Source organism: Amblyraja radiata, chromosome 12, assembly GCF_010909765.2.
Source record: "Amblyraja radiata isolate CabotCenter1 chromosome 12, sAmbRad1.1.pri, whole genome shotgun sequence".
In the NCBI taxonomy this organism is placed as follows: Eukaryota; Metazoa; Chordata; class Chondrichthyes; order Rajiformes; family Rajidae; genus Amblyraja; species Amblyraja radiata.
Window position 1 is genome coordinate 46,567,805 of NC_045967.1, and position 23,502 is coordinate 46,591,306.

At 43.1% G+C, this 23,502-nt stretch overlaps 1 protein-coding gene across 1 annotated transcript in view; it reads right to left on the minus strand.

The window, feature by feature from the left end:
• The window catches only part of zc3h12b (zinc finger CCCH-type containing 12B), a 72,793-nt gene that overhangs the window by 24,892 nt on the left and 24,399 nt on the right, over nucleotides 1–23,502 (minus strand). The gene's annotated exons all lie outside the window — the stretch shown is intronic.

Consider the following 23,502-nt stretch of genomic DNA (forward strand, 5'->3'; position numbering starts at 1 on the left):
GTATCTGAGAATCACCAAATATCCCAGGCCAGCACAGTGGTGCTTAAGAAGGAACTGCAGATGCTGGAAAATCGAAGATACACAAAAATGCTGGAGAAACTCAGCAGGTGCAGCAGCATCTATGGAGCGAAGGAAATAGGCAACGTTTTGGGCCGAAACCCGTCTTCAGAGTTCTTCAGACTGATGCACAGTGGTGCAACTGGTAGAGCTGCTGCCTCACTGCGCCTGAGACCCAGGTTCACTCCTGTCTGTATGGAATTTGCTCGTACTCCCTGTGACTGCGTGGCTTTCCTCCTGGTGCTCCGGTTTCCTCCCACATCCCATGCGGGCTTGTAGGTTGATAGGCTTCCGCAAATTGCCCCTTCTATATATAGAGTAGATACGAAAGTGGGATAACGTGCAACAAATGTGAACGGGTGATCACCGGTCGGCGTGGTCTCGATGGGCAGAAGGGCCTGTTTCCACGCTGCATCTTTCAATCAATTTGTCAATCTTTGTCAACGAAAAGATCTGCATCTTTTAATCAATTTCAATCAATACTCAAGGATGTTCAAACTAAGATGAGGATTTATTAGGCAGCAGGGATGACATACCAGTTCTATGTGAGCTGCCCAGGCTCAAAAGATATTAAAATATGACTTCCTTTAAGGAATTTGTGCAAATATCATATCATTGTGGAAAGGGAAGATTTTGGAGAAAATAAGGCAAAGACCATACTGGGGCAATGGGGAGATAGGTAGGGTGATGACCATTTTGGAGGTATGGGTTTGGCAGATAAAGGTTAATTTATAGCTTGTTGAGATGATGCCCCAATCATAGACTTACTCCTCTAAGTCTCATTATGAATCAGGCTAAGCATTTATCACTTGAGGTGTTGTGTATAGTTTTGAATCATAGAATCATACAGCATGGAACCAGGTCATATGGCCCAACTCGTCAACACCAACTGTACAAACACAACCTTTGCTCCACCAAGTCCATGCCAACCATCAACCACTCATTTTCACCAATACTGCATTAATCCCGTTTTTTATTCCCCCCACATTCCCCCATTAACCTGCTCTCCAGATTCTACCACTCACCTATGAGCAATCTAAGGACTAAGGGCAATTTACACCAGCCAATTGACCTAGCAAACTGCAAATCTTTGGGATATGGAAGAAATCCAGAACATCCAAGGGGAACTCATGTAGTCACACGTAAGACGTGAGGCTCTGTACTAAAAATAGCTGAGGTTAGGATTGACCCTGGTCTCTTGCACTGAGGCAGAGGCTCCACCCACTACGTCATCATGTTCCATTATCTAAAGAATGACACACATGCCAAGAAGGAAGTACTCAGAATATTCACTGAACTGATTTTCAGGATGATTGATTTGCCCCAGGGTGAGAGATTTAATAGATGATGCCTGTATTCTATGGAGTTTAGAAAAATGGGAAATCTTATTGAAACATATTAATTCTTACAAGATTTGCAGGCCGCATACAACAAGGATGTTTCTCTTGACTGCGGAGTCTAGAACCAGGATTTAGCGTCTCAAAATGAAAAATTGCCCATTTAAGACTGAGATGAAGAGATATTACTTCATGAAAAGGGTTGCAATGTTTTTAGATATCTCTAGGCCAGAGAACTGTTAAGTTTATTGAGCTAATTCAATACAGAAACCAATAGATATCTGGGCATTAAGGTAATCAAAGGATGTGAGAATTGCATAGGAAGGCAATGGAATAGAAATCATCAATGACCTTGATGAATCGCAGACTGAATTTGAGGCTTAGTCTTGAGGCTCTTCCTTTGTCTATGTTCCTATCAACTACGTTTTTGATAAGTTCAGATATCAGATTCATTGCATATATTCATGCATGTCAATGAAAAATTGATATACCATCTTCTAGTCTATAAAACGCAATAGACACAAAAGTAAAATTAAATTTGCCTTGGGAGTATTCCTCCAAGTATGAACGTTCCATTGGAAGCCTTTCTGGCAAAACAAGCTTCACTCACACCACAACCTAAAATACTGTGCGAGAAGAACAATGAAGACTCATCCTCATCTCCAGCTTCATCCCATCTGCCCACCGAGGATGAAACCTAGGCCCACTTGTCCTTGACCAGCCATATCAAAAGAAATGGCCAAGAATGCACACCAATGCTTCTACTTCCTTAAAAGGCTTCGGAAGTTCGACATGTCCCTGACAACTCTCACCTTCTTCTGCAGATGTGCTGTGGAAAACATTTTACCGGGATGCATCACAGCCTGGTTCGTGAGCAGCTCCATCCAAGACCGCAAGAAATTGCAGAGAATTGAGGACTCACCCAGACCATCATGTAAACCAACCTCCCTTCCATTGACCCCACATACTGTTCATGTTGCCTCAGCAAGGTAGTCAGCATAAGCAAAAATGAGTCTCATCCTGGACACTCTCCCTTCTCTCCTCTCTCATCAGGCAAGAGGTACAGAAGTTTGAAAACACACACCTCCAGATTCAGGGACAGTTTTTTCCCAGCTGTTATCAGGCAACTGAACCACTCTATCACCAACTAGAGAGCAGTCCTGACCTCCCATCTACCCCATTGGAGGCCCTTGGGCTGTTTTTAATCAGACTATACTTTGAACTAAATGTTATTCACTTTGTCCTGTATCTGCACACTGTGGATGACTTGATTGTATTCATGGGTAATCTTTCCGCTGACCGGATAGCCCACAACAAAATGTTTTTTACTGTATCTCAGTACAATACACAAAACTAAACGCCTCTGCTCCAGAATGTTGTCTCCATGGTGTTCACTGGCATCATGGAAACATCACTGGATTGGCATCAATCAGGAATTGAAACCTCAACTTACCAGCAGTTCATTAAATAGCTAACAAATATATTCACAAGCCATTACCATGCAGAAAAAGTATACCAGGAACTCCTCAAGATCAACATAGTAAATCGAATAAGGTAATCATAATAGACCGGCCCTGATTTGTTCTGGCCTTTTCCTATCACCATCCCGCACCCCCCCCCCCCCCCCCCCCCCCCCCCCCCCCACCTTCCCTCTTCTTTCAACCTGAAGAAGGTTCCAACCAGAAATGTCACCCATCCTTTTTCTCCAGAGATGCTGCCTAAGCCACTGAGTTACTCCAGCACATTGTGTGTATCATACAACTAAACCAGGGTGCAATGCCACCATGTTCCTGAATAATGAATAAATGCTCCACGGAGCACCACACATTAATGCATTGTCAGAAACATTGTATTTCAACAGCCTATGTTTGCATTCGTGCAAATAGCCCTTTATCGATTAAATGACCTAATACTTAGCTTTGTTAATTACTTCAGTTGCTTACTTAATTACTTCCGACCCTTAGATATTTCTCAGAACCTCTACACTCAGCAAACTATTTTTATCGAGAGAATGTGCTTCAGGGTTTGGAAGGAACAATTTGGAACACACAATGTGTCAGGCGAGCAGTAATCACCAAGTTTATTCACCAACAGCTACAAAAGCTGGGTTGGAACAAAAGCAAGTTCGTCAAGGAGGTACTTGGTTTAGAAAAAGAATGACCTATTAATTATCCTTTTAAAACCCATTTATTTCCAGGAACTAGAATTGCCTATAGTTTAACAATACCTAGGGCAAAATGACAAACTAAGTAAAACATTCTCCTCAATGAAAAATGGGTTAAGCTCACGTGGTAGAGATTCCTGTGCGTCAGAATCACGTATTCACAACACACATTTAAATGTGTTACAAAGAATCACCCTGATGACAGGGATTACGAAAGTGAAATCGCCACGTGCATGTTTGATTACTTAGTTACGGTGCTAAATATAAAAATGTGTGAACAGCAAACAGTCAGTTGGATCAGAGACTCAGTGAGCCATCTACATTCCACTAAGGGCCTTGACCCCAAAACGTCACCTATTCCTTTTCTCCAGAGATGCTGCGTGTCCTGCTGAGTTACTCCAACTTCTTGTGTCTATCTACAGTTCACTAAATCCAAGTGACATATGTTAAGTGACATTTTTAACATTCACCAATAACATTTTCCTGATGAAAGCTGCCCTGATCCTTATCAGTAGATCTCAGGGGTGATTTTACAGGAGACTCCGATGAAGAGTTTTGGACTTGAAATGTTAAATGCTCTTCATTCTACAGGTGCTGTCTGACCCATTAAGTGTTAACACCATTTTCTGTTTTATTTCAAGCAGTTACTTTTGCTTCTCCAAAGAATTCCAACCATCTGCAAGGCGCTCAGGAGTGTGGCAGAATAATACCTATTTGTCTTAATGATGCAGATTCAACAATCAAGTTCAACACCATCTAGGACAAGAAGATGAACACAAAAAGCTGGAGTAACTCAGCGGGTCAGACAGCATCTCTGGAGAAAATGAATAGGTGACGTTTTGGGTCGCAAGTGAAAAAGGGTCTCGACCGAAACTTGAGTCTGAAGAAGGGTCTGGACCCAAAACGTCACCTATTCTTTTTCTCCAGCGATGCTGTCTGATCCGCTGAGCTACTCCAGGTTTTTGTGTCTATCTTCAGTTTAACCAGCAGCTGCAGTTCCTTCCTACACAAAGTGGCCACTTAATTGGCATTTCATCCGCAGATAACAATTCACTCTGTACCAATCTGTTAATCTCAGCTGCATTGTGTTTGTATTGGCGCCAAAATGCGCAACATCAACTTGCCAACGTTTCTTCAATAGCTTCTCTCAAATTTGTAAGCAGTGCTACAAGACCAGGGTAGCCGACCTAATCTTCTTCTCTAGAGATGCCGCATGACCCGCTGTACTGTAATGGCGTTGGTCAATGTACTGAAACATAAGAGTGTGAGATATAGAAACATAGAAACATAGAAATTAGGTGCAGGAGTAGGCCATTCGGCCCTTCGAGCCTGCACCGCCATTCAATATGATCATGGCTGATCATCCAACTCAGTATCCCGTACCTGCCTTCTCTCCATACCCTCTGATCCCCTTAGCCACAAGGGCCACATCTAACTCCCTCTTAAATATAGCCAATGAACTGGCCTCGACTACCCTCTGTGGCAGGGAGTTCCAGAGATTCACCACTCTCTGTGTGAAAAAAGTTCTTCTTGGGAGCGGTTGGTTTTTTGTGCTGCTTTGCCATTCAATAAAATCCCAATTAATGTTTTACCACAGTGCTATTCTCCTGCACTAACGTCATATGCAATGATTCTTTGTATATATCCAACAATCTATCGATCTAAGGTACACAAAAAAGCTGGAGAAACTCAGCGGGTGCAGCAGCATCTATGGAGCGAAGGAAATAGGCAACGTTTCGGGCCAAAACTTTGCCTATTTCCTTCGCTCCATAGATGCTGCTGCACCCGCTGAGTTTTTCCAGCTTTTTTGTGTACCTTCGATTTTCCAGCATCTGCAATTCCTTCTTAAACATGAGGAAAATCTATTGATCTATCTTGAATATATTCAGTGACTCACGTTGCCACCACAATCCTCTTGAATAGAGGATATTCCAATGATTCACTGCCCTCTGGGTGAAGACTAGCCTCGAGTAAAACCACACCCAAGGGAAGTCGCACGTAACGTGGGTCACTCAATTCCTACCTAATAGTCCTCTGGGAGTGCCGGCATTTGCATGGGTTGCACAATGGATGGGACAGCAAACGTGAGGTGGAAGTTGCTAGTTTCACAAGGTAAATGCCGTGTTCAGTACTGCTCTGACTTTACCACATAGTCACTGAATTCTCTTTCTTATCGTCACCAATCATTATTTCCCTCCCTCCACCAACTGACTATAATCACAAATGATCACACGCACTCAATCAGTCTTTTAACCCTCACTCCTTCATTGGTTTAGTTTAGTTTAGAGATACAGTGTGGAAACCGGCCCTTCGGCCCACCAAATCCACACCGACCAACAATCACCCTGTACACTAGTTCTATCCTACACACGGGACAATTTAGAGAAGTCAATTAACCTATAAACCTGCACATCTCTTTGGAGTGTGGGAGGAAACCCGAGGACCCGGAAAAAATCCACAGGGAGATCGTACAAATTTCGTACAGACAGCACCCATCGTCAGAATTGAACCCGGGTCTCTGACGCTGTAAGATAGTAATTCTATACAAGGATAGTATGGTGCAACACAATTTTGGAGTTAAATCTAATTACGGGTTGGGTGATGGGTGGGGAGGGATACGAAGCAAGTATATCATCACCTTTTGTTTTTCTTTCAGTTTTTGTCTTTTTATTTCTCTACGTCTTTCTTATTTCTTTTACTTACTCACTCTTTGGCTATACTAAGTTGCTAGTCTAGGTGTTCTATTCTTGCACATCCACTTTTTCTCTCTCTTGCTTTTTCTCTCTTCTTTTCGCTCATCTTTAGCTAAAAATTAAAATTGAAGCTGTACAATAACTGTATTATGTCATATGCCGTTGCTTATATGTTTCTACACTGCTTCTAATAAATTAAAAAATTAAATAAAAAAAGATAGTAACTCTACCGCTGCACCACTGTAACGCCCTGGTTCTAGTACCTCTGTCTCTTTGTTATCACGTCATGCCCTGAGGTCCTCCACAAACCCAAGTCTCTCTCCCCCTCCTCTACCATTCATGATTTCTTCGCTTTCACTTCATCCAATGTGGTCTCTACCCTTTGGCAATTAGAATTGCACTCGCTTCTCACCAAACAATCATAGATACCTTTGCTATTCACAGTCCCCTCTTAGTCTTGCTTCATGAAGACCAGGGATTCATTTCACACCCCATCAATCTATTACTCTTCACATTCTCACCCCCACAGCGATGCTTGTCCTTTTGTAGGCTATAATGACATGTGATGAAAGAATGGATCAACTGGGGTCATGATCACTGGAATTTAGAAGGATGATAGGTAATCTTATACAAACATATAAAATTCTTAAGGGATTGGGCAGGCTAGATGCTGGGAAAAATTTCCTGATGTTGTAGGAGTCCAGGACCAGGTGTCACAGTTTAAGAATAAGGGGTAGGCCGTTTAGGACTGAGAAGAGGAAAAACTTTCTCAGCCAGAGAGTAGTGAATCTGTGGAATTCTCTGCCACAGAAGGTAGTGGAGGCCAATTCACTGGATGTATTTAAGAGAGAGTTAGGCCTAACGGAATCAAGGGATATTGGGGAAAAAGCAGGAACAGGGTACTGAGTTTAGATGATCAGCCATGATCATATTGAATGGTGTTGCTGGCTTGAAGTGCCGAATGGCCTACTCCTGTTCTATGTTTCTATAACTAATTGGAAAAGGCAAAATCCCTCTCTAATAATCCACAACTAGACTTTCATTCCAGCTAATAATAACAGAACAATATAATTATTAAATTCAATAGGATGCCTTTGGCTTGGCTTCACTAGGAACCTTAACGGTTAACCCTTAATAGATCTACCCCTCCTCCCCCTACCGCACCACTCTCCGTGACTTTAAATGCATTGATGGCCAAATGTTTCCAAAGTTCTTCTCTATATTCACAACAAAGATTCCCATGATTTCCACCTACTTGCTGCCGAAGTCAATTTAAGGGATGTCAGCCTTTGTCACAGCGTAAATAACCAATTAAAAAAAAAACTTGTTATACTGTACCTGTCAGACAGTCATTCAAAGGTACAGTACTCTAAAAGTCCCTTCAGCCCAAAGAGTCCGCATTGCCCATCAACACTAATATACACTATACACAATAATCCAACATTAATCCAATTTTGTTATTCTCCTTACATTCTCATCAACTCTCTCAAGATTCTACTATGCAACTCTACGTGAAGGACAATTTACAGTTACCAATTAACCTAACGACCAGCAGGTCTTTGGGATGTGGGATGAAACTAAAAGAAATCCACACAGCCCACAGGGAGGACATGCAAACTCCACAGAGATAGAACACAAGATCAGAACTGAATGTATGTCTCTGCTATTGTGAGGCAGCAACTGTAATAGTTGCCCCATTGTTCCGCTCAGAAATGTAAAGCATTTTACAAGCTACTCAGCATTTTTCCAAATGTGGTCAATGTTGTCATGTCGGAAGAGGACCAAACAATTTGCATTGTCTCATAAGCGGCAATGTGGTAACGGCCTCACAATTTGTCCTTACTCACATTGATTGGGGGTAAATATTGGCCATATATTAACACCCTGCTCTTCAAAAATAGTATTTTGCATCCATCTGCGAGACTTGGTAGGATCTCATCTAGAAAGCAGCAACTTGAACAATGTACAATACGCAAAGACCGCTCCCTCTGTAACTCCCTGGTCAATTCGTCCCTTCCCACCCAAACCATCCCCTCTCCTGGCACTTTCCCTTGCAACTGCAGGAAATGCTACACTTGTCGCTTGACTCCATCCAATGATCCAAGCAGTCTTTCCAGGTGCGGCACAGGTCCACCTGCACCTGCATCGGTGAGACCAAGCGTAGGCTTGGCGATCGCTTCGCCCAACACCTCCGCTCGGTTCGCAATAACCAACCTGATCTCCCGGTGGCTCAGCACTTCAACTCCCCCCCCCACCCCATTCCGAATCCGACCTTTCTGTCCTGGGCCTCCTCCTTGGCCAGAGGCCCACCGTAAATTGGAGGAGCAGCACCTCATATTTTGCTTGGGTAGTTCACACCCCAGCGGTATGAACATTGACTTCTCCAATTTCAGGTAGTCCTTGCTTTCTCCTTCTTGCATCCTCCTCTTCCCAGCTCTCCCACAGCCCACTGGCTCCGCCTCTTCCTTTCTTCAGCTGCCTCACCTGCTGAGTTTCTCCAGCATTTTTGTCTACCTTCAATTTTCCAGCATCTGCAGTTCCTTCTTAAACAACGTGAACAATGTAATACTCCAACAATGTTAACATTCAACCTCAGACATGTCCCTTTACACAGCTTTATATCTTGCATTCCGGTGATGTTATGTATAGATATTGATTGGAGCATTTCATACTAAGTCCATCAGAACAGTTGAACAAACACAATAGCATCTCATATTTTGCTTGGGCAGCTTACAACCCAGTGGTATGAATATTGATTTCTCGAACTTCAAACAACCCCTCCACTACCTCTCTCTCTCTATCCCTCCCCACCCCAGTTGCACCGTTTCCGTTCTAGCAAACAGCTGGCAATGGCCTGTTTCCTTTATCATCGTTACTTTTTTGCATATTTTTCATTCATTTGTTATATCTTTCCCTACATCACTGTCTATTTCTCCCGTTTCCCTTTCCCCTGACTAGTCTGAAGAAGAGACTTGACCCGAAACATCACCCATTCCTTCTCTCCAGAGATGCTGCCTGTCCCGCTGAGTTACTCCAGCATTTTGTGTCTATCTTCGGTTTACACCAGCATCTGCAGTTCCTTCCTACACCATAGTTTAATCCGTATTTCTCCTTTCTTCCCCCTCCCCAGCTCTCCCACAGCCCACTGTCTCCACCTCTTCCTTTATTCTTCCCCCCCCACGCCCACATCAGTCTGAAGAAGAGTCCGTATTCCTGAACTCAGATTGGATCTGATGGAAGAGTTTTGAATTGTATACCACAAAACTAAGGTACCATCATTTAAAAATGTGTGACTGATGGTTATACAGGTGCACAACCTTTTATCCGGAGTTCCGGAAACCGAAAAACTCCGGAAACCGGCCATTTTTCCCAGGATGTCGTCTGCACACCAAAGCTCGCGTTTGGCGCCAAACTTGACCCGAAACGACCCACGGTCAACCCAGGTCTGTACTACTGTAGCGGCTGCCTCCTCCCCGGAGACCGGGGAGACACTTAAACATCTGTAAATCATTGCTTAAATGGTAGTCAGTTAGTTTGGAGGGCTTTTATGTGAAGGGGGAAACTTTAATTCTTAGTCCCCTACCTGGTCGGAGAGGCGGGGAGCGGTCAATGCCTTACCGGGTCGCTGTGCAGTAAGCTCCGGAGCGCTGTGGCCGCCGACTCCCAGCTGGGGCTGCGGGCGTCCGGCCGCGGGCGGCGCCGGTTGTAGCTCCGACCCCGGCAACTCTACCCCTGGCTGCGCGGCGCTCCAAATCCAGCGCGGCCCGCGGCCGGACGCCCGCAGCCCCAGCACCGCTGTGGCCGCCGACATGTTGTGTGTCGGCGGCCACAGCGCTCCGGAGCTTACCGCACGGCGACCTGGTAAGGCATTGCCCGCTCCCCGCTGGTATCCCAGCGCTGCGACGCTGCCGACTCCCAACATCGCGGCGCTGGGGCTGCGGGCGTCCGCCCGCGGGCCGCGCTGGATTTGGAGCGCCGCGCAGCCAGGGGTAGAGTTGCCGGGGTCGGAGCTCCAACCGCGGCCGGACGCCCGCAGCCCCCAGCTCCGCGATGTTGGGAGTCGGCGGCCACAGCGCTCCGGAGCTTACTGCACGGCGACCCGGTAAGGCATTGCCCGCTCCCTGCCTCTCCGACCAGGTAGGGGACTAAGAATTAAAGTTTCCCCCTTCACCCCCCCACCACATAAAATCCCTCCAAACTAACTGACTAACATTTATGCAATGATTCCCCGGTCTCCGGGGAGGAGGCAGCTGCTCCAGACTTTTCAAGCCGCCCGCGCTACCTACCTAATCTACGCTAAAAATCTTCCATTCGGAAATCCGAAAAATTCCGAAATCCGACAAGTGTCTGGTCCCAAGGCTCTCGGATGAAAGGTTGTGCACCTGTAGTAATTGACAAATAACATACAAGACCAAGCAATTGATACATCCAAGTATATATTTTTATTGCCTAAATCAGTTCTTCCACTATTTCAGGTACGTTCTGTAAAACATTGACAGCAAAACTATGATATGTATACGTGGTAAATATAGAAATTCACAAGATCACTAAACTTAATTATAAGTTTGGCACAATGCCCAACCCATAAGATTAAATACTTTCCAACCTGTTGGCTTTGTAAGATTAAACAGACCTAGCAACCACATTGCATTAATCACCAGCAATAAACCCTGGTACTGTTGATTTATCCATCATGCAATCTGCAGATGTAATTAGTGGCTGGAATTCAAAACGATTGAAACTGCGCCATAAATCTTCATTAGCATTTGTGAATTCACCCTTTGGAATATGATATCATCGTGGAGAAACACTGGAGATGACAAAGGGAATGCCCATTAATGAATCATGACGAGAATCTAATCACCAGACCAAGATACAATTACGTCAGAAACCCAAGGCTGAACAATTGAATTATTCCTGTGTCTGATTATAACTATTTCTTCAACACGAATGATTATTTTTAATATTTTTAAGGGATGTATTTCCCTATTTTGTCTCTTAAAAATTCTGATTACATCATTTAAAATTGTGTATAGAATAATATGTATGTAATCATATACACAATATTAAATAAAGTAGTAATTTATAATTGTTAAGGTTCCTGATGGAGCGGTTAAAGCTATTCAGTTCCCTTCGAAAACTTAGGGAGTCAATGATTTAAAAGAATGAATGGTTCAATGGTACTTTAATGTCACATGTTCCTAGATACAGTGAAGTTCTTTGTTTTGCGTAAAATTATACTATACGTAAGCACAATCATATTTACCGTAAGTATAAAAGTGTAATAACTGTAGTTTAAGAATAGTAAAATAATAGACTTAGCTAAAGAATTAATAGGGAGCTGAGGAGTAAAGCTTTCATAGAACATAGAAAATAGGTGCAGGAATAGGCCATTTGGCCCTTCGAGCCAGCAATGCCATTCAATGTGATCATGGCTGATCATCCAAAATCAGTACCCCGTTCCTGCTTTCTCCCCATATCCCCTGATTCTATTAGCCCCAAGAGCTATATCTAACTCTCTCTTGAATACATCCAGTGAATTGGCCTCCACTGTGGCAGAGAATTCCACAGATTCACAACTCTCTGGTGTTTCACCCCAGAGTAGTGAGAGATCTACAACTCACTACTGGAAAAGGTGCGGGCGGGGGGGGGGGGGGGGGAGACTGGGACAACACACTGCATTTGGGTGAGCACCTGCAGTGCTGTAATTTACATTACAAAGGAAAGTGGGATTAGACTGTGCAGCTATATTTTGCATTGTCATGGTGACAAAATATGCTTAGACTTCATGCTAAGGACGACACATGATGTAAATTATCCTCCATGCAATCAAAGTGGCTATTCTCGTGGAGCAATGATTGGAATAATCTGTTCTGGTAAAAGAAAGTGCATACATATAAAACATTGTCAATACAGGTTGAACACTGATTTTCCAGCACCCTCGGTTCCGGATCCTTTCTGGATTATCTGTTTTACTGGACCAACAAAGGTTATGTGAGAATGAAACGACAATACACCCCTGGTCCGCTAGGGCCACCCCTCCCGTGTCTCTAAAGCACCACGGAGTGCCAGAAACTTAAATAAAACAGATATAATATGTAAACTAAATGTGAATGGAATGACCTGCCGACCCATCCCGGCTCAAGCCGTCTCAATAGACAATAGGTGCAGGAGTAGGCCATTCGGCCCTTCGGTCTCCCTGGCCGTGTAGAGCCCTGGCTTCCGACCCCACTCTTGACTCGCAAGGTGGACCAGTGAGGCCTCCTTCACCCACCGCATGTTCAGCTGCTACGGCTGTCGTTGCAGCTCAATTGTTGTAGCCCCTGGCGACAGAGCTTTCTTCGCCGTATGTTTGTCCTATATATGTGCTGTTTAAATATGATTGGAGTTCTTGTCTCTAGCATTAGTTTTAGTCATGCTCCACTCCATGGAACAGCGCAGCGCAGGAACAGGCTTTTTGGCCCACAATGTATGCACCAAACATGATGCCAAAACCAATTCCTATCTGCCTGCACATAACCCATACCCCTCCGTCCCCTGCGTATCCAGGTGCCTAATCAAAAGTTTATTAAATGCCATTATCTTATCTTCCTCCACCACCGTCCCCAACAGCACCTCCACGCACTCATCACCTTCTGTGTAAGAAACTTGCCCCGCACATCTTTAAACTTTGACTCTCTCACCTCAAAGCAATGCCCTCTAGTATTTGATACTTTCATGCATGAAATATCATTTTTTCCCCTCATTTTCTCAATGCTTCACAAATTACATTAAATCTGCACCCTGGTTTCTGGCCCCATTGTTAAAAAAAAAATCAGGTATTTTCCGATGTACTTTTCGGAACGTCATGAGTTTATATTCCTCAATCAAATCTCCCCTCAGTCTCCTTTTCTAGGAAACTATTCCAGCCTACCAGATTTTTTTTCCTGGCTAAAATGTTCCCATCCTAACAACTTCGCTGTGAATTACCCTCAATGTTTATGCAGTACTCAAACTGTGTGTTGATCTTGAATAAGAGCCCTGTTTGCACATCTATACCTGAGCTAATAAAATGAGGCTTCCGTATATTTTAAGCATTCTTTGACTTGTCCACTACCTTTAATTATTGTTTGCCGTTAACTGAGGCCCTTGTTTTCTTTCAGATTGCTCAATATCTTTCTATTTATTGTATATTGTATATATCCCGAGAAGATTACGGAGAGTCGGTTTGTCAAGGAAGACTCTGTCTAACTTCTACAGGTGCACAGTGGAGAGCATGCTGACCGGTTGCATCGTGGCTTGGTTCGGCAATTTGAGCGCCCTGGAGAGGAAAAGACTACAAAAAGTAGTAAACACTGCCCAGTCCATCATCGGCTCTGACCTTCCTTCCATCGAGGGGATTTATCGCAGTCGCTGCCTCAAAAAGGCTGGCAGTATCATCAAAGACCCACACCATCCTGGCCACACACTCATCTCCCTGCTACCTTCAGGTAGAAGGTACAGGAGCCTGAAGACTGCAACAACCAGGTTCAGGAATAGCTACTTCCCCACAGCCATCAGGCTATTAAACCTGGCTCGGACAAAACTCTGATTATTATGAACCCATTTTCTGTTATTTGCACTTTATCAGTTTATTTATTCATGTGTGTATATATTTATATTATGGTATATGGACACATTTATCTGTTTTGTAGTAAATGCCTACTATGTTTTGTGTGCTTAAGCAAAGCAAGAATTTCATTGTCCTATACAGAGACACATGACAATAAACTCACTTGAACTTGAACTTGATATTGCCTAGCCCCTGTACAATCTCAAATGTTGCATATGCTCACTTCTCTGCATTGTATTCCACTTGTCACTTTACTGTCCAACTAATCAGACCTTCTGCACCATACCACAGTCCAGAGATCTCCTCCTCACTATCAACAACATGACCTCATATACATTATCTGAAATCTTCTTTATCACGTTTCCAAAATTTAAATCTAAGTCTTCACACCTCACAACCTTTCCTTCCCACCAATGAACCAGCTTGCCATTCTCTTTTAGATCACATGGACTTTTACTATTCTTGACCAAACAGCCGAGTGGGACCTTGCCCGTATCCTCGCTATCATCCAAGCAGACTTCATTAAATGTACTCCCTGCCTTGTTACTGCTCAATAAATTAATGATCATCATACAAGCCCTCGGAACAAATTCCAATAATTTTCCCTCTATGGGAGTTAAATTAATTGGACAGTAATTCGCTTATTTCTTCCTATTTTTAAAATAATGGTACAACAATGGCAGAGCTCCAATCCTTTGGCATCAATTCTATAGTGAAGGAGGACTGAAAAATAATGATTAGAGCCTCTGCAATTTCCTTGCTTTTTTTTTTTTTTAAAGCACAGCCTGGAATATATTTTATCCATGCATGATGATTTATCCATTTTCAAACAAGCTAAACCACTTAAAACTCACTCTTTCATTTTGTTGATCTCATTCAACATTTCACACATCCTCCTTAAGTACAATATTACCCTCAGCCCTACTTTTGCAGACAGGCACAAAGTATGTAAGTACTTTACCAAAGTCCCCCACAGCATTGCACCAGTTATCATTTTGGCCACTTACCAGACTTAATGGCTGCTTAGTTAATTTTTACTCTTAATAGACTCATAAAATGTCATTTGATGTTTAGATAATCCCTTTTGGGTCTATGTATAAGGGAGGGGAACCAGGTGAGACTGAGAGAAACTGGGTGGATTAGAAGCAGAGAGAGATGAACACAGATGGTATGATATACAGGTAAATGGAAAATTCAATGTTTACTCCATACAAATGTTCAAACCCACCACCCCTCATACACCTTGACTCAGTTTCTCCCACCCCGCCCCCCCCTCACGTGGTTCCAACTTTGTATTGCCTATCTCCACTCTACACCCTCAGTCCTGATGTAGTGTCTTGAACCAAAATGTTGATTATCCCTCTGTCTCCACAGACGCTGCTTGACCCACTGAGTTTTGCTAGCCATACTTTCACAATGTATCCTGAGGTATTTGTTCCAAAATAATTACGAATCATATAATGAGTTATATCTAAATGTCTGCCATAATCAAGTGTAAAATACAAGAAAAGAGAGATGAAGCAAGAGAAGCAAATTAAGACAGAGAGTTGGACTCTTAAGAGACTGGGGAGGTTATCGGTGATGGGGAGTTGAGGAAGAGCAAAAAAGGAAGAAAGCGAAAACAGTCACGAGGGCAAGAGAGAGTAAAAGGACTGAAAGTAAGGGAAGCATAAAGAAATAAAATGAGATCAGAAAGTTATAGATAAATGATTGAAGAATGGATAAAGAGAAAGAGATGGCAAAAGGCACAGATTATAGACATTGACTAACACACTGTAAGGACCTAGAGGGTGTGATATATGATTTGGGGAGGAAGGGAAGGGCGACAGAGAGCAAGAGAGAGTGAGAGCGAGCGAGAATACATGAGCAAAAAGAGAAACAGCAAAAACAATTCAGACAGAAATTTAAAAAGCAATAAACGCATACATACTTCAACCCATATATGCACATATACACACACTCAAGGAGGGAAAGCAAGAGGGACAATGAGAAATATGAAAGAGAGGGGGAGAGAGGTAGAGGGGGAGAGGGAAACAGAACAGGAAAAAATATTGAGAATTAAAAGAGAAAATCATAAGTTGAGACAGTTGTGAGAGAGACATTAGAGATAGAATAAGCAGACAGAATGAAAAGAAATAGAAAGAAAAGTGATTGAATCATATCAATGAAGAGAGAAATGAAATTTAATTTTTTTTTAATTTAAATTTAATTTAGAAATGATTAACTGAGGGAGAGTGACGGTTTAGGCGATCAAAATCAGTGACAAAGCAAGATACAGGAACAGAAGATTGGAAAAGGAAAAAATCAGAGAAGCAGAAAAGGAGAGAACTAGAAATGAGGATGGGAATTGGGAAATGAAGATAGTAATATGGATGATGAGAGAGGGATATATCACACGAAGGACAGGCACCAAATGGGGGGGGGGGGGGAATGGGAAAAAAAAAATACAAAAGTGGCAATACAACATTAAATAGAGTTATACAGCACGGAAACAGGCCCCTCGGCCCAACTCATCAATGCCAACCAAAATTAAAGGAATAGTGAATAATGTATTAATTTGACAGTTAAAGTGTTAATATGTCCTTCACATTGAAGATTACCCGTTAGTGGCCCTACTTAAAAAGTAATAAAATTATTGAAAAATAGTATCCAGTTTCTACCAGTTGTTGGTAAGCTCACTTGCACCCCTTGCTGGGGAAACATAGAATTACAAACATATTCTGTTGCTCTACACAAATCCGAGGCCAAGGTAATATCCAACAAGAGAAAATCCACCCATCATCCCCTGACATTCAATAGCTTTACCATCCATGAATCCCCCCCAATGTCTTTGAGGTTACCAGTAACCAGAAACTAAGCTGGGATGGTCATATGCATAAGAGGCTACAAGAGTAGGTCAGAGGCTAGGAATACAGCTTCAAGTAACTCGCGTACCAACTTCCCAAAGCCGGTCCACCATCTCCAAGCATCAAGTCGTGTGTTTGGCGGAATATTTTCCTCTTGCCTGCAGCTTCAGCAACATTGAGGAAGCTTGACACCCGTCAGCTCTTCGATAATTCAGCCTGGTTGAGAAGCACTCCATCTACAATCATTCACTCACTCCATTACTGATGCAGAGGACCAGCAGTTTGCACTGTCTACAGGATGCGCTGCAGCAACTCACCAAGATTCCTCAGACGACACCTTTCAATCGTACAACCTTTGCCAGCTAGATGGACAAGGGCAGCAAAAGCATGGGAACTCCACCAGCCGGGAGATGCCCTCCACCTCCCCGAATGGAAAGACTTGAGTCAAAATTCTGAAACACTCTCCCTAACAACATTGTGAGTATATCCACAAGTAGAGGACTACGGCAGTTCAAGAAGGCAATTCTTAGCAACCTTCTCAAGGCCTGTTAGGGAAGGGCAATTGAATGCTGGCTCAATCTGCGAAGCCTGCATGTCTTGAACAAATAAAAGACAAACATTTCATATTTCGATTGAGCAGCTTACAGTGGTATGAATATTGATTTCTCTAATTTCAAGTAACCCCTGCTTTCCCTCTCTCTCCACCCCTGCACCAACTGAGTCTTCCTGCCAGTTCCACTGTTCGCATCCATACATCTCTTCGTTAGCACCTCTTCCACAGCCAACAATGGACCATTGTGGGCTCTATCTTCCCTATCGGTGCCGGCTCTGATTTGTTCTGAACCTTTTCATACCTCTAGTTTCCCTCTCCCCTGACTCTCAGGTTGAAGGGTTTCGACCAGAAACATAACCTATTCCTTTCCTCCAGAGATGCAGCCTGCCCTGCTGGGTTACTCCAGCTTTTTGTGCCTATCTTTGGTGTACACCAGCATCTGCAGATACTTTCTAAACATTTCTATATTTGATTCCATCTAAATTATCCTAATCATTATATCCACAGATTCCATATGTGTTCAATTGCATTTATTTGTACCTTTAGCTCACTGCTTCCAGCAATTCATTTCTTCCAGCAACTCATGGGTCATGGCAATCCACTTTAATTGGTCATTCATACATTTGGTCATGCTACAGGATCTCATTTGCCACTTTTCCATATTTCCAATCATTTGGAACGGAGGTTGACACATTTGATGAAGTTATGTCAAAATGAATATTGGCCCTTTGGTACAGTTTTGCTGGTCACTTCCGTGGCTGAATAGGAACAGTCCAACGATGGGCAAATTGAATGCATGTTAACTGCGGCATCAAATATATTCACCTAGTTCAGGTCAGTAAACAAACCCACATTCTACCGTCTTCATCCACACCATGCTAAGATGACGGGTATAGAGCTAACTTAAGACTAAAGACTGAGTCTGAAGAAGGATCTCGACCCGAAAGGTCGCCCATTCCTTCTCTCCAGAGATGCTGCCTCACCCGCTGAGTTACTCCAGCATTTTGTGTCTACCTTCGATTTAAACTAGCATCTGCAGTTCTTTCTTATACATAACTTAAGACTTATCCTTGAGGGGCACTAAGAATAACAATTCAGTGTGCCCAGTTAACATATCTTTGATTTGTAGACAATCCATATCTTCCGAGGTAGAAACACGTTATGTCCATAGTGATTCTGGCATCAAATTCACTGCAATCAGGTCACACATATTCATAGACCTGCTTCAGAACAATATGTTTTCCGCAGACCCTTGTGATTTCTTCAGCTGCAACTGGGAAGTTATATTTGGAAAACAACTTCTTTGGGATGAATTGTGCTCTCTTTGTACAGGTGCATTGTGTGGGCATCTGCTTTACACTGTGATATACTGCTTTGCAGTGTGATAATCCAATTATTGTCATGTGGAGGCAAGAACACAGACTTTCTTTTGAACTGCAAACCAAAAATGACCAGCAGGTGTTTATTATAGAAACAAGGAACAGCAGATGCTGGTTTACAAAGGAAGACAAAAAGTGTGGGAGTAACTCAGCAGGTCAGGCAATGTGGATGGATGACGTTTCAGGTTGGGATCCTTCTTCAGACTGATTGTGGGAGGGTGGGAGAAGAGCTGGAAGTGAGGAGGGGCAGAATAAAATATGGCTGGTAATAGTTTGAAGCAGGTGACGAGAATGGTATGATGAGCAGATGGTTGGACAAAGGTAAGTGATGTAAAGACAGAAGGATTGAAGAGTTGCAAATTATGAAGCTAGAGGAGAGAATGTAGGTGGAGGGGGAGGGGACAAATAGCTGCGAGGACAGGTGCGGCACAGGGGAGGGGGAGGAAAAAATATGAACATTGATTTCTCCAATTTTAGGTCAATACATACTCCCCCCCCCCCACCCCTCCCCCTTCTTCCTCATATACCTTACCTCTAATTTTCCTCCTCGCCCACATCAACCTATAACCTGCCAGGCTTTGTCCTGCTCCTCCTCTCTTCCAGCTTTCTTCCCCGTACAATCAGTCTGAAGAAGAGTCCCAACCTAAAATGTCACCTATCTTCTCACTTTATGCTCACATGCACAAAGCAAATATTCAACAGCCGATTTCCAGCAGTTGCAGTTTTTTTGATTACCAGGCACAAGCTCCAAGCACTCGTGACTCATGCACATAAAATGAGTGATGAGATTTCTAGCACAAAATCTAGAAGCATTCCAGTAAAGTCCCCGTGTCCTTTTTATGTCCCAGTGGACCAGGAATGACTGATTACCAAAATCCGCCATTCATTAATATCACTCCTTATTCCAATGCCGAGATTCATCCATGCTTGGTAACACTAGAGAGGTGTTAATGTTGTGGCAAAATCAGGTACATAATTAGTGTTCAGTTTATTCTATGGGTGGTTTAGTATTTTTGCCATCTTCTCTCTGATAAACTGCAGTTGAATCTCATCCATATTTGAGTCTTAATACCTCTCTTTGAAAGAAAGTACTTTTGTTTCAATTCAATTTGATATTGTGCCTATGAAGCCACTGGAAAATCTCTTCAAAAGATGTAGCAGTGCGCTTTTTCAATTGCAACGGGAATCAATGTCTTGTCTGAATTACAGTAATGAGGAATGGCCACAGGCACCAGATCCGTACGAGACTGGGAGATCCTTGTGCCAATTGTGGCTCCTGGCATTATTTTGTGCAAGCCTACAAGCTTTGGATCGACTGGTTTGCATGGATGTGGAAATATACATAGGGCAAATCAAGTTCGGTTAAAATAAAAACTTTGCCCCTACCAGCTGTACAGACAATTCCTGAGGCTTAGGCAGGGGATACTGGTGCGCCTGCAGGCCAGGACACTCCTGGCAAGCAGCGGGTCATAGAAACATAGAAAATAGTTGCAGGAGTAGGCCATTCTGCCCTTCGAGCCTGCACCGCCATTCAATATGATCATGGCTGATCATCCAACTCAGTATCCCGTACCTGCCTTCTCTCCCTACCCCCTGATCCCTTTTGCCATAAGGGCCACATCTAACTCCCTCTTAAATATAGCCAGTGAACTGGCCTCAACTACCTTCTGTGGCAGAGAGTTCCAGAGACTCACCACTCTCTGCGTGAAAAATGTTTTTCTCATCTCGGTCCTAAAGGACTTCCCCTTTATCCTTAAACTGTGACCCCTTGTCCTGGACTTCCCCAACATCGGGAACAAGGGACAGTAGGACAGTGAACCAGAGTAATGCCTCCAGCGCCTTCAGGTAGGCTGCAGGAGTCGCCCCCGGGACACAAAAGGAGAGGGTTGTCGGTTTGTGGGAACTGCTCCAGTACAGCGAGCACGCGGGCCGACCGAACTTCCGAATAATGGTGCCAATAATGGCGATGCCCACATGTGTAATATTTGCAAAAAGAATTTCACTGTGCAGTTGCATATGTGACAAATAAAGCACTATTGACTATTGTTCATCATTCACCCACTGTGTTCAGAGTAACTGCATAGTCACCTTGTTAGACTGCGGAACTGTGATCATTGGTCTTTCCACTGCACCTTCACCAGAACTCAAAGATGATCCAACCTTTTTTAATTCTTAATTCAATTACGGTTTAAAATAAAAGGTCTAGGTCATCAATATATCTGTTTTGCATAATAACAAATAGGTATACTAATGCAGACAAAAGTCCTGGAGAAACTCAGCGGGTGCAGCAGCATCTATGGAGCGAAGGAAATAGGCAACGTTTCGGCCCGAAACGTTGCCTATTTCCTTCGCTCCATAGATGCTGCTGCACCCGCTGAGTTTCTCCAGCACTTTTGTCTACCTTCGATTTTCCAGCATCAGCAGTTCCTTCTTAAACAGGTATACTAATGCTGCAGTAGGAATCCTGAATAAATCCCTGTTTTGCATTAGAACTTGTCCAGATGAGATGGTGCCATACTGAGACAGTAAATCTATCTCTAATATCTAAGGGTCTTCAAGAAATCTCTCTAGCATTGAAAGATAGAGCCCAATGTCCGCAACAAGCTAGAATGGGGGGTGGGGACAGTATCGGGAATACATCATCAGCTTATTTGAGCTCTGTTCAAGTCTGATAGCCCCTGGTTTCCCCAAGGCAGCATGAAGTGTAGAGAGAGTCACGTCTATCCATTTGGCGTCTGGTCTGCCATATTCTCCAAGCACGTCAGGTTTCTCCCTTTTTTTACCCTCTGGAAGTGGAGCACATGCACATTTTCAGCCATGATCACTTTGAAAGGCGGTGCTGGCTCAAAGGGCTGAATGGTCCACTCCTGCACCTATTGACTATTGTCTGACCTGCTGGGCATACCTTCCCAACTCCCCATATTGTTGTACCTATGGCCTTTTGTTTGTTTTCATTCTCTAATTGTTCCCATTCACTCATGACCACATGACCTTGTTTATACCTTATTCCCATGACCACTCTGGTTTTACCGTATGAGAGACATCCAACCCCCCCCCCCCCCCCCCCCCCCCCCACACCCCCCACCCCCCACACCACATGTCAACAAGCTTCTTTTATCACCTTCCCAATTCTGAGGGTCTTTGACCTGAAACATTAACTGTCCCTTTTCTCACATATGTGGCTTGACCTGTTCATTATTTCCAGCATTTCCTGCTTTTTTAATTTCAATAGAGACATACAGCGTGGACACAAGCCATTCGGCCCAACATGCCCACACCAACCAACATGTCCCATTTACACTAATCCCACCTTCCTGCGTTTGGCTCATATCACTCTAAACCCATCCTATCCATGTACCTATTTAAATGTTTCTTAAACGTTGCAATAGTCCCTGCCTCAACTACCTCCGGTAGCTCATTCCATACACCCACCCCACTTTGTGTAAAAAAGTTACAACTCAGGTCCCTATTTAATCTTTACCCCTTCACCTTAAACCTATGTCCTCTGCTTCTCAATTCCACTATTCTGGGCAAAAGACTGTGCATCTACTCGATCTATTCCTCTCATGATTTTATTCATTTTCCTGCATACATTGTACAATTTCCAGCATATGCAGCTTTTTTTTTTCTATTTTCACATCCTTGTACGTAGTCTGGTGACTCCAGATAGTACATCGTTAAGTGCATTTATAATCAGCTTCAACTTCCCTGAAATGGGAAAGAAAAGCAAAATGCAACCCACTAGGATTGCAACTTCAAATGACTCACTGCATGCTGGCTTCTGGGTCCGTGAACTTAAGAAGGCAAGACATGGCACAGCAAGGGTAGTCCAGCCACTTTCAAATAACCTGCTGAAAAATTGATATTTACTGTATAGGCATGTAGATTTTTATTTTAGATAAAGTACGACTCAGGAATTAAAAACTTTTCTATTCTCTTCCAGCAAAGGTCCTTCAAATCTCCGCGTTGGGGGGAAGGTAGAGGGAGGAGAAGAGGTGTGGCAACAAGGAAGCGTGAGAGAAAAAATGTTGGTGAAACAGCAAAACGATGAATAGTTGAAATACTAGTGGGTCATTTTACCATCAACCAATGATAGGTTCATGTAACATCTTGCATGCTGAACAGCACACATCAATTGCCGGAGTCGAGCACTCAGGAAATGCAATGCAGCTGAATGATCTTTGCTGCCTAGCAACCAGGTTGCAAGTATTTGGATACTACCTGATTAAAGTCACGAATCACTAGTAGACCATATGACACATCAGTGTGATTTTTTTTTTGAGCGGTGCAAGATGATAGGGAGCAAATACACAGAAAACGATGAAAGAAAGCTGCTGTAAAGCTTGGCAAAATATAGTGAAATGTTAATACAATGCATGTCAAATTGCATCTAGTGCATTGTATGAGTGCTGGTCAAAATAATACTTGAAGAGACATGCTTTTGTCGTGATGTGCATTGTGTGCAGTTGCCAGTATTCTATTTGAGATTCTACTTAAAGTACTAGTATATGTACAGGTGTCTGGTGGAATGGCATGTCATTATTAAATGGTGTTTAGGAACATGTGCTCAACAAACTGTACACGTTTTATAATTAGTAGAGTAAAATTTAATTTCAGACTAATAGTTATACCTGTAGTTACAAATACTATCACTAGTACCATTTGCAAATCCTTACCATTTGCTTTTAGCGACTCTTTCTTGAACTATAATAATGCCAATGGAAAGCCATTTAGCCACCATGCTATGTTTTAAGTTATGCTGTTAAATTTCCTCAGGACCACCTTCAAAAACAGGCCCATACACCCTAGAGTAAAGAACATATTTTTTTGCACCCCCATATTTGATAACTGAGGGGCCTCTTAAAATTCTTTGTCAGCATTC